At 37.5% G+C, this 12,292-nt stretch overlaps 1 non-coding gene across 1 annotated transcript; it reads right to left on the minus strand.

The window, feature by feature from the left end:
* Positions 1-11,938: 11,938 nt before the first annotated feature.
* LOC132007899 (U6 spliceosomal RNA) lies at positions 11,939-12,042 on the minus strand. The gene has a single exon (XR_009401455.1). It is a non-coding gene; the product is annotated as a U6 spliceosomal RNA (small nuclear RNA).
* Positions 12,043-12,292: the final 250 nt, after the last annotated feature.

Genomic DNA, 12,292 nt, shown 5'->3' on the forward strand with positions numbered 1-12,292 from the left:
TTCACCAACTTCAGTGAGAACTGTGAACTTTCTTTTTGCTCTTTATGATAAAGAATAATTCCCTTCAACATTTTTTAATGAAGGACATATTTTCCCCAAGTCATTATCCCATAGTATTTACACAGAATTGTGCATAATATAAAATGAATCTTATAAATGTTTAAATTAAGCTGTTATGAGATCCTCATTAGCCTATCCCAAAACTAAAGATTATTGTTTTGCTTATAAACTCTTTTCAACAAAACAGACTGGATGGATATATTAATTCATGAAGACTCAACAGAGCACCAGCCAGCTACGGTTTACTTGGAACACCCAAAAGCCAAATGAAAATGCTCTAAACCAAAGTCTTGAAAAACATGAAAGTGAAGACATTCAGTGTAGTTGCAGCTATTAAATTTTTAACTGAAAGAGGTGTTCTCTTCAGAGGTTACAAAAAAAAGTGGCATTCTTCAAAAATCATATTTCAGGGGAATGTTTAAACAAATTCATAAATTGGATCAATTATTGCATAAGTACTTGGAAAAATATAAAAATTAAAATGTGACTGGGTGCATGGGTGACTCAGTTGGTTAAGTGTTCAACTCTTGCTTTCAGCTCAGGTTGTGATCTCAGTGTCATGAAATCAAGCCTCATATCAGCTCTGCCTTCAGCCCAGAGTCTGTTTGGGATTCTCTCTCCCTTTCCCTCTGTCCCTCCACACCTCTCTCTCTCGAAAGTAAATAAACCTTTAAAAAAATTAAAATGTGACTTATTTATTCAAGCTATTTTACAAGACTTAGGACACCTGGGTGACTCAGTCAGTTAAGCACCTGCCTTTGGCTTTGGTCATGATCCCAGGGTCCTGGGTTTGAGTCCCACATTGGACTTCTTGCTCAGTGGGATCCTGCTTCTCCCTCTGCCTGCTGCTCTCCCTGCTTGTGTGCTTTCTCTCTCTCTCTCTCTGACAAAATCTTTAAAAAACAAAGAGACAAAAAAACTAGTTTACAAGACTTAGTGAAATCAATGAGAAAATGAAGGGGGAAATTAAGTTAGTAAACCAGATGCCAAATGCTACTCCAGTATTGTAGATTCTACACTGGATATGACAAACACCAATCATTTGGTCATTATTGGGCATGACTGTTGTGAATATTCCTTGATAATACACCAAAATTTGACAAGTGGAAGTTTCTTAGAAGTTAGTTCCAATGTGGAATCTGAAACGATATCAGTGAACTCTTTGTGTTTTTGTACATGAAAAATCCATTACTATATCCTCACTTTGAATGGATTTTGTAACATCATGCATTGATCGTTTGAAAAATATTGCTTCACTGAGTTATGCAGATCTTCCAAATATTGACATATTTCCTGATACAATATAACAACATCACTTTTGTTACTATAGCCATTGATCTAATCAAGAAATTATTTATGTTTTGAAAATCTGTCAAGCTCATGGTGGCAGATGCAAGTTTTCTAAAACTCTAATTTTTTTTTAAATTTTTTACTTTTTATAAACATATATAAAACTCTAATTTTTATTTGAAAACTTGAATTTTATAATTGGAAAAAAATGCAGTCAGTTGTTTTCCTTGAAGTGACAGCCTCACTTTGTTAATTTTAGAGAAAATGGCTGCCATGAACCCAAGTCTGAATAACCAAAGTTTCTCTGTTAATTCTTCCAAGTAAAAATGGTGTTTTGTGAGAAAAAAAGTTGCTTTAAAATTGCACAAGTGTTTGTCTTTGAGGCAATTATTATAACTCAGGATGGAGTAGAGTGCTTTATACATACTTCCCATTTTGTCATACAAAATATTAAACTGTGTACTGCTTCATCAAAGACATTCTTAAGTACAACTGGCTTTTTCTTTTTTAATAACACTGTTATGGTGGTGATGAAGACAGTGACCACTAGTACCATTCTGTGCTATTCCCCACTTTCTTAGGGCTGCTTTAACAAATTCCTATAGATTCGGCAATTTAAAACAACACACATTATTCTCCTGAAATTCTGGGGGTCAGAAGTCTTCACCATCAGTTTCACTGGGGCTGAAATGAAGATGTTGGTATGGTTGAACTTCCTCCAGTGGCTCTAGGGGAGAATTCTTTAGTTTGCTATTTGTTTTCGGCATCATGAAATGATTCCTTCATTCCTTAGATCATGGACCCTTCCTCCATTTTCAAAACCATCAGCATAGCATCTTGTTTTAGTCATTATGTTGCCTTCTGTTCAAATCTCCTTGTCTCTATTGTGACTGTTGGAGGAGGTCATGGAGAAGATATGACCACTGGTTGACCTCCGAGATGACCTGGGGCAATCGGAGGCTCCTCACCCTCTCCCCTGACTCGGAATATACACTCTGCCCACTGTTCCCACAGTGAGAGCTGTTTTCAAGGACACAGTCTTGAGAGAACAAAACATCTGGATTGAATAGGTGACAGAATCCTACTAAAGCCTCTAAGCTTTTCAGATTCTAGTGGACAAATCTACTCATCTTGTGGCCACCCAAGACAAATCTTTTATGTAAGTTCCTTGCTTAGTAAACCTGCCACTTACCAATCTGGAGTGGCTGACCTCTTTCTTTGGTCTCTCCTTCCCCTCCTTATATGAAGGCCAGTTTGCAAACCAGTAGTAACCATCCTAAAGAAACACAATTGTATGGATGTTAAGACTGATGGTGCTACACATACATAAAGGATATGAAAAGTTTTATTATTTACATGATTGAGGGGGGAGAGCAGGGCAAACCTGAAGCAGGTCTGAAAATGAGAGAGCAAAGAAAGTAGATTAGTCCGAATTTTTTTTTTAAAGATTTTATTTATTTATTTGACAGAGAGAAATCACAAGTACACTGAGAGGCAGGCAGAGAGAGAGAGAAAGAAGCAGGCTCCCTGCTGAGCAGAGAGCCCGATGCGGGACTTGATCCCAGGACCCTGAGATCATGACCTGAGCCGAAGGCAGCGGCTTAACCCACTGAGCCACCCAGGCGCCCGATTAGTCCGAATTTTTAAAAAATGAGTTTTTCATTGTGGTTAGGCAATGGGGGCCAGGGTGAGAGTTCCTGCATGTAGGCAGGGCCTTGTGTAGCTTGAATCTCTAACCATTGGCAAAGGAAGGAGTGCCCAGCCTTTCTTATCAACTGGCTTAAATGTAGGGCAGAAGGGGGAAGAAAAGGTATCAAGTTTAAAAGGTGTTAGTTAAACATCAAAAAATGGAGTTAGACTCCTCATGAGATAGCTTCCTTCTTGTAAGGACACTTGTGATTACATTTAGGGCCCATGAAGATGATCCAAAGCAGTCTCTCCATCTCAAGATCTTTAACTTCATCAAGTCAGCAAAGTCCTTTAAGGCATATAACATTCACAGGTTCCAAGGGATTAGGACCTGGGTATCTTTGCACACCATTATTCAGCCTACCATAACGTACCACTGATTTTGCACTGTTAGTGCAAATAGCAACATAATGCAAAAGGAAAATAACTTCTTGATGTTATGAGAACAGTTGGCGTGGACCCCTTAAAAGGGTCTCAGGGTCCCCCACCGTTCCATGGGTCACACTTTGAGAACTGTTGCTCTGGGGTATGTAGGTAGAAGTAGACTTACTGAGTTCATAGGGATGTACATCTTCAATTTTACTTGATATTGTCAAATTCTTCTCCTTAAAGGTTGTAGCAATTTACATTCCCACCACCAAGGTGGCAGGGTTCCTGTTTCCCCAAATCTTCACCAAACCTGATATTATCAGATTTAAGTTTTTTCCAACATGACAGATGTGATACAATCTTATTCTTTTTTTTAAAAGATAGGTTTGTTTATTTATTTATTTATTTATTTATTTATTTATTTATGTGATCTCTGCACCCATTTTGGGCTTCAACTGATGACCCTGAGATCCAGAGTCAAATGCTTTTCCAACTACGCCAGCCAGATACTCCAACACAAATCTTATTATTTTTTTAAGAAGTTCTTTTTTTTTTTAAAGATTTTATTTATTTATTTGACAGACAGAGATCACAAGTAGGCAGAGAGAGAGAGAGAGAGAGGAGGAAGCAGGCTCCCTGCTGAGCAGAGATCCTGATGTGGGACTCGATCCCAGGACCCTGAGATCATGACCTGAGCCGAAGGCAGAAGTTTTAACCCACTGAGCCACCCAGGCGCCCCCACAAATCTTATCCTTGTTTTACTTTGTATTTCTCTGACTTTAAGTGAAGCTTTTTAAATGTATCTTTTGGCCAGTTTGTTTTCCTCTTTCTCCATCTATTTTTCTTTCTTTCTTTTTTTTGCTTTTAAAATTATTTTATTAACATATAGTGTATTATTAGCCCCAGGGGTACAAGTCTCTGAATCATCAGGCTTACACATTTCACAGCACTCACCATAGCACATACCCTCCCCAATGTCCATATCCCAACCACCCTCTCCGTAGCCCCCCTACCCCCAGCAACCCTCAGGTTGCTTTGTGAGATTGAGTCTCTTATGATTTGTCTCCCTCCTGATCCCATCTTATTTCATTTTTTCCTTTCCTATACCCCAAACTCTCTGCACTGCCTCTCAAATTCTTCATATCCATGAGATTATATGATAATTGTCTTTCTCTGATTGACTTATTTCGCTCAGCATAATATAGTTCCAGTCACGTCATTGCATGTGACAAGATTTCATTTCTTTTGATGGCCGCATAGTATTCCATTGTATATATATACCAGATTTTCTTTCTCCATTCATCTGTTGATGGACATCTAGGTTCTTTCCATAGTTTGGCTATTGTGGACATTAGTGCTATAAACATTCAGGTTCACATGTCCCTTCCAATGCCTACATTTTTATCTTTAGGGTAAATACCAGTAGTTTGATTGTTAGGTCGTATGGTAGCTCTACATTCAACGTTTTGCAGAACCTCCATGCTGTTTTCCAGCATGCACCAGCTTGCATTCCCACCCACAGTGTTGCATCCTCACCAACATCTGTTGTTTCCTGACGTTAATTTTAGCCATTCTGACTGCTGTGAGGTGGTATCTCATTGTGGTTTTGATTTCTATTTCCCTGATGCCGAGTGAGATTGAACACTTTTTCATGTGTCTGTTGGTCATCTGGTTGTCTTCTTTGCAGAAATGTCTGTTCATGTCTTCTGTGCATTTCTTGATAGGATTATTTGTTCTTTGGGTGTTGAGTTTGATAAGTTCTTTATAGATTTTGGATACTAGCCCTTTATCTGATATGTAATTTATGAGTATCTTCTCCCATTCTGTCAGTTGTCTTTTAGTTTTGTTGACCATTTCCTTTGCTGTGCAAAAGCTTTTGATCTTGATGAAGTCCCAATAGTTCATTTTTGCCCTTGCTTCCCTTGCCTTTAGTGATGTTTCTAGGAAGAAGTTGCTGTGTCTGAGGTCAAAGAGGTTGCTGCCTGTGTTCTCCTCAAGGATTTTGATGGATTCCTGTCTCACATTGAGATCTTTCATCCATTTGGAGTCTATTTTTGTGTGTGGTGTAAGGAAACGGTCCAGTTTCATTCTGCATGTGGCTGTCCAATTTTCCCAACACCATTTGTTGAAGAGACTGTCTTTTTTCCATTGGACATTCTTTCCTGCTTTGTCAAAGATTAGTTGGCCATAGAGTTGAGGGTCTATTTCTGGGCTCTCTATTGTGTTCCATTGATCTATGGGTCTGTTTTTGTGCCAGTACCATACTGTCTTGATGATGACAGCTTTGTAATAGAGCTTGAAGTCTGGAATTGTGATGCCACCAACTTTGGTTTTCTTTTTCAACATTCCTCTGGCTATTCCGGGTCTTTCTGGTTCGGTACAAATTTTAGGATTATTTGTTCCATTTCTTGGAAAAAATTGATAGTATTTGATAGGGATTGCATTAAATATGTAGATTGCTTTAGGTAGCATAGACATTTTCACAATATTTGTTCTTCCAGTCCATGAGCATGGAACATTTTTTCCATTTCTTTGTGTCTTCCTTTATTTCGTTTAGGAGTACTTTATAGTTTTCTGAGTACAGGTTCTTTGCCTCTTTGGTTAGGTTTATTCCTAGGTATCTTGTGGTTTTGGGTGCAATTGTAAATGGGATCAACCCTGTAATTTCTCTTTCTTCTGTCTTGCTGTTGGTGTATAGAAATGCAACTGGTTTCTGTGCATTAATTTTATATCCTGACACTTTACTGAATTCCTGTGTGAGGAGTTCTAGCAGTTTTGGAGTGGAATCTTTCAGGTTTTCCACATAAAGCATCATATCATCTGCAAAGAGTGAGAGTTTGACTTCTTCTTTGCTGAATCGAATGCCTTTTATTTTTCGTTGTTGTCTGATTGTTGAGGCTAGGACTTCTAGTACTATGTTGAGTAGCATTGGTGATAGTGGACATCCCAGCTGTGTTCCTGACCTTAGCAGAAAAGCTGTCAGTTCTTCCCCATTGAGAATGATATTCACTGTGGGTTTTTCATAGATGGCTTTGATGGTATTGAGATATGTACCCTCTATCTCTACACTTTAAAGAATTTTGATAAAGATAGGCTGCTGTACTTTGTCAAATGCTTTTTCATTATCTACTGAGAGTATCATATGGTTCTTGTTCTTTCTTTTATTAATGTATTGTATCACATTGGTTGATTTGCGGATGTTGAACTAACCTTGCAGTCCAGGAATAAATCCCACTTGGTCATGGTGAATAATCCTTTTAATGTACTGTTGGATCCTATTGGCTAGTATTTTGGTGAGAATTGTTGCATCCGTGTTCATCAAGGATATTGGTCTATAATTCTTTTTGATGGTGTCTTTGTCTGGTTTTGGGATCAAGGTAATGCTGGCCTCATAAAATGAGTTTGGAAATTTTCCTTCCATCTCCATTTTTTGGAACAGTTTCAGGATAGGAGGTGTTAATTATTCTTTAAATGTTTGATAGAATTCCCCTGGGAAGCTGTCTGGCCCTGGGCTCTTGTTTGTTGGGAGATTTTTGATGACTGCTTCAATCTCCTTACTGGTTATGGGTCTGTTCAGGTTTCCTGTTTCTTCCTGGTTCAGTCTTGGTAGTTTATATGTCTCTAGGAATGCATCCATTTCTTCTAGGTTGTCAAATTTGCTGGCGTATAATTTCTCACAATATGTTCTTGTAATTGTGGATTTCTTTGATGTTGGTTGTGATCTCTCCTCTTTCATTCATGATTTTATTTATTTGGGTTCTTTCTCTTTTCTTTTTGGTAAGTCTGGCCAGAGGTTTATCAATCTTATTAGTTCCTTCAAAAAACCAGCTCCTAGTTTCATTGATTTATTCTACTGTTCTTTTGGTTTCTATTTCATTAATTTCTGTTCTGATTTTTATGATTTCTCTTCTTCTGCTGGCTTTAGGCTTTCTTTGCTGTTCTTTCTCCAACTCCTTTAGGTGTAGGGTTAGGTTGTGTACTTGAGACCTTTCTTGTTTCTTGAGAAAGGCTTGTATAGCTATACACTTTCCTCTCAGGACTGCCTTTGCTGTGTCCCAAAGATTTTGAACAATAGTGTTTTCATTTTCATTTGTCTCCATGAATTTTTTCAATTTTTCTTTAATTTCCTGGTTGGCCCATTCATCCTTTAGTAGGATGCTCTTTAGCTTCCATGTATTTGAGTTCTTTCCAACTTTGCTCTTGTGATTGAGTTCTAGCTTCAGAGCATTGTGGTCTGAATGATAATTGTCATTCTCAACTCTAGTTCTGACATATTACCAATGTCCATATTGATTAGGTTCCTAGCCGTCGATACTGCCTCTTGTTATTTGTGTGTGTGTGTGTGTGTGTGTTGAGTTTTTCTGCCTTGTCATTTTATCCAGATAAGAATATATGAATGAGAGAGTAAAATACTAAAACATGCTGGAGCTAGATTTAGGGTATATTTTGATCTATTAGAAGAAATTATATCCCAAAATTTTAAAGAAAAAGAACCTATATGTACACAAAATAAGGTTTAATAAAATGAAGGGATAAAAGATGAGTATAACCATGAAAATTTAAAAAGCTCTTAAAAAAAAAGTATTGATAAGATAAAATAGTTTAAAATGTTAAAAGAGGAAAAGGGAAAGTTAAAAAAAAGAATAAGAAAAAACTAAAATTAAAAAAATTTAACTTTGCAAGACTAAAGGATCATGCAAAAAAAGCCATGAATTTTATGTGTTGCTTTCCCCTAGCTCCAGAGTTCTGCAGTTCTCATAGATCGGTAAACTTGGTCTTGGCTGGATGTTTTTGCTGATCTTCTGGGGGAGGGGCCTGTTGCAGTGATTCTCAAATGTCTTTCACAGAGGTGGAATGGCCCTGCCCTTGCCAGGGGCCAGCTAAGTAATCTGCTCGGGTTTGCTCTTGGGAGCTTTTGTTCCCTGAATGCTTTCTGTAGAGCTCTGGAGGACAGGAATGAAAATGGTGGCCTCCCAATCTCCAGCCCCATAGCAGCTGAGAGCTCGGGGCCCAACTCTTCAGTGTACCCTCAGAGAAAAGCAGTCAATGGTCTGTCCCTACGAGGGACACTGTCCCTACGAGGATTCCACCTCTATTTAGCCTCTGGAGTGTTGTCCCTCAGTGGAGCAGACTTCTGAAAGTTCCGTTTTTGTGCTCTGCTGCTCTACCGCTTGCCGGGAGCGGGACCCTCCGCCCACGGTCTATCTTCCTGTCACTTCAGATTCACTTCTCCTCATGTCCTACCTTCCCGAAAGTGGTCAGTTTTCTGTTCCTAGAATTGCTGCTCTTCTCTTCTGTCTCCTCTTTGCCTTAGTGTGGGCCCCAGTCAGCTGTTGCAGCTATGGAAAACAGCTAGAACTCCAAGAAAAACTCATTTCTGGCAAGAAACCCCAGCCAAATGTCCTCATTACCAAGCCCTGGTGCAGTGGTGCCATGGAGTCAGGTGTCGTGGGGACAGCCCCAGAGTGCTGAAAGTTCCTGGCCTGCTTCCTCCTGCAGAGACGTAGCTGCGAGTGGCTGTGGTGGCAGCATTGAAGATGTCTGCCAAGAATTTCGAACTCAGGGATGGTGACTGGATTTTCCCTGACAAAAAGTGAGTTCATCAAGGGTCACGAATTGGGGCAGGGTTTATCGGTGGACGTTTTTTCGGGTTCGCTCAACATTTTCCGTTCTCATGGTCTGGTACCTCAAGCCGGGTTGAGGCTTTGAACTGCCAGCTCCCAGGCGAGAAGGAGTCTTCAGTCTTTTTTCTATGAGCTCTTTCAGGAGGTTTTGTGTTGAGTAGGTCTCCAGGTTTCCTCCACTTTGTCTTTCTAAGGCAGGCCCTCTTTTTTGAGAGTGAGATGGCATGTCTTTTGCCTCCACACCCCACCCCAGCCTTGGCTAGTTTTCACCGATCCACCTATTTTTCTATTGTGTTGCTTTTTCTTAGTGTTTTAATGAACTCTTCATATATTCTAGATATTGATATATTAGTACAATAGGTACTATAATATAAATATATTACAATACAAATATTTTTCCTAGTCTGTGGCTCATATTGGAACTTTTTTTATATTGTAGATTTTTAATGGTGACTTTTTTCATATGGAATTTTTACTTTTTTTAAAAAATTTTAAGTATAGTTGACACATAAAGTCACATTAGTTTCAAGTGTACAGCAGAGTGATTCAGCTTCTCTATAGGTTATGTTATGCTCACCACAAGTATAGCTCTCATCTGTCCCTATACAATGCTATTACAATATCATTGACTATATTCCCTATGCGGTGACTTTTATTCCCTTGATTTATTCATCCCATAACTGGAAGCCTGTATCTTCCACTCCCCTTCACCCATTTTGCTCATCCTCCCATCCCCTTCCTTCTGACAATCATCAGTTTGTTTTCTGTATTACTAAGCCTGATTCTGCTTTTTATTTGTTTATTCATTTGTTTTTTAGATTACATATAAGTGAAAACATAAGGTATTTGCCTTTCTCTGTCTGACTTATTTCACTTAGCATAATACCCTCTAGGTCCATCCATGTTGCCACAAGTGGCAAGATCTCATCCTTTTTTAGGGTTCCATAATAATCCATTATTCATATGGAAATTTTATATTCAAATATCATCAAATATCAATGTTTCTCTCTAAGGTTCGTGCCTATAGTGTTGAATTTAAGAAATCCTTTCCCGTGTCTCCTAGAGTCTGTTGTATTTGTTTCTAAAAAGTTTTTTAACATCTCCATTTACATTTTTAGACCACTTGAATTTGTTTAATATGTGTGATGTGAGATGTAGTTTTCTAATTTTTAACCTGGAAAAACATTTATCCCAGCACAACTCTTTGAATAATATGTTTTTTTCACCACTGAATTGTAATTCCATCTCTTTTATATGCCAAGTTTCTATATATATGTGAGACAGCTTCTTGACTTTCTAATCTGTTCTGGTTGTCTGTTTGTACATTGCTGTACCCATACCCCATTTAAAATATATTATTCCTTTTAAGTCTTAAAATCTGATAGTGTAAGATTCCTTCTTCTTATACAAGATCATTTAGTCTATTCTTAACTCTATTCTTAATTCCAGTTGGAATTTTGACTGGAATTGCAATGAATTAGCAAGTCAATTTGAGGAGAATTGACATCTATATATAATTTCCATCCATGAATATGATGCATTCATTTATCCAAGTCTTCACTTATGTCCCTCAATAGAATATATTGTCTTCATAAAGATCTTTGATATAACTTTTATTATATTTATTTCCAGATACCATAGAGTTTTGAAATCTGTGGTGAATTACTTCTAAAAAAACTAAAAATTAATTTTGCATTTTTAAAATTGGTTGCTATTACTGAATAAGAATGTGATACTGAATCCAACAGTTTTGCTGAACTCTCTTGATTTTAATAGTTTTTAGCTTTTTGTGGATTTTTAATGGATTATTTTGTTTAAGAATAATGATTGTATTGCTTCTTCCTTTCCAATTCTAAAAGATATTACTTATTTTCCTATCTTGTTGCTTTGTCCATGACCTCCAATACAGTAATACATAACAGTGGTGATAGAATATCCTTGGTAAAATTATCCTTGCCTTCATCCTTTGATGAGAATGCTTTTAAAATTTCACAGTGATCTTTCATATAGGTGTTTGGGAGAGACCCATTTTTTTGTGTGTTTAAATTCCCTTCTTTACCTATTCTAAGCAGTACCTCATGGTCTAAGTCTCTTCAGTTCTAGTTGCTATCAAAACATATCCATCATATATTGTATGTGTATGGTCTTTGAAAGTCACTGGTTTGTACAAGACTTTAAAGTGTGAGTTAGTGTCAGTATAGCTAATGGTTGAGAGAGGTTTTTGCTTGCATTATCTGGATTTGAATCCAACTCTGTCATTTACTAGCTGGGCAAGTCAATTAACTAATTAACCTTATTAAGCCTCAGATTCCTCATGTGCATATAGGCCATAATAATAATATCCACTTTAGATTCATTCATTGAACAAATATTGATTAAGTCATTCATGTTTTAAGCATTGGGGACATACCAGTGAATAAAAAAATAAAAATTCATGCTCTCATGGAATTTATAAAATTGTAGTGATGATTAAGGGAGATAATGGTCCCCAGTGTTTGGCATGGTATCTAGCACATAATAAATTCTCAATAATTGTTTCTATTTGCTGTTATCATGATTCTTTTTCTTTATTAAAATACTGAGTTTATTTTACATGTATATTTTTGTCTCCCCACCATTTCCATTTGTCTGACTACCACTACTACTATGTCCTATCATAACATTCCATACATACTTAAAACCAAGCAAAGGGTGGAGTTCTATCTTTAAAAACTAAACAGGCAGTTTGGACAACACATTCTTGGCAATGGAACTTGCCTATTTATCAGGCATGGTAGGGAAAGTTCTCACTCTGCATTATAAAAAGGACAGCCAGATATCAACTGTTACAGAAATGAAATACGATGGAAAATTTTAACAAACTGTTCAAACTATTTTCTTAAAGAGACTCCCTCTACTGCCAGAAAAAAAAAATGGAATGCTTCATGAATTTGCATGTCATCCTTGTGCAGGGGCCATGCTGATCTCTATATTGTTCCAATTTTAGTATATGTGCCGCTGAAGTGAGCACCGTTATCATGATTCTTATTATTCTCCTGAAGGATCTTGTAGCATAAAGCATCTAGGTTTGTTTATCCACTCAGTAAATATTTATTTTGCCCCTATGACATGCTAGACACTTTGCTAAGAGCTAGGGGTAAAGAATTTTGGGGAACTGTCTTCTCTTGGCCCAAGTTCTAAGAAATCAAAATATTAAAAGACTGCTTCAGAAGAAAATTTAGGGCTTTTCCTATCTGCCTGGAAGCATTTATGGCTTCATC

The sequence above is a fragment of the Mustela nigripes genome, chromosome X (assembly GCF_022355385.1).
Source record: "Mustela nigripes isolate SB6536 chromosome X, MUSNIG.SB6536, whole genome shotgun sequence".
Lineage (NCBI taxonomy): Eukaryota > Metazoa > Chordata > Mammalia > Carnivora > Mustelidae > Mustela > Mustela nigripes.